Source organism: Penaeus monodon, chromosome 34 (assembly GCF_015228065.2).
Source record: "Penaeus monodon isolate SGIC_2016 chromosome 34, NSTDA_Pmon_1, whole genome shotgun sequence".
NCBI lineage: Eukaryota > Metazoa > Arthropoda > Malacostraca > Decapoda > Penaeidae > Penaeus > Penaeus monodon.
The window spans coordinates 24515026-24515279 of record NC_051419.1 but is presented as its reverse complement, the minus strand read 5'-3'; positions in this window follow the sequence as shown (position 1 = coordinate 24515279).

Here is a 254-nt window from a genome sequence, read left to right as displayed (position 1 = left end):
GGGAGGAGAAAGACACTGAGGATAAACAGGTTTATTGATTGATTGATTAACAAGAAAAAAAATTATCTCTTCATCAAACTTTTGATTCGAAAAGAGGTGTTAATAATTCTACAATAGAACTGATAATTCAGTCTTCTACACACGTCCAAGTTCTTATGTATTAACGACTTATTAATATTACTGAAGCATCAGTATAATTATACAACAGAACACGTACACGATAATGAATCCATTTTCTCTTTGAAAAGTCAGAG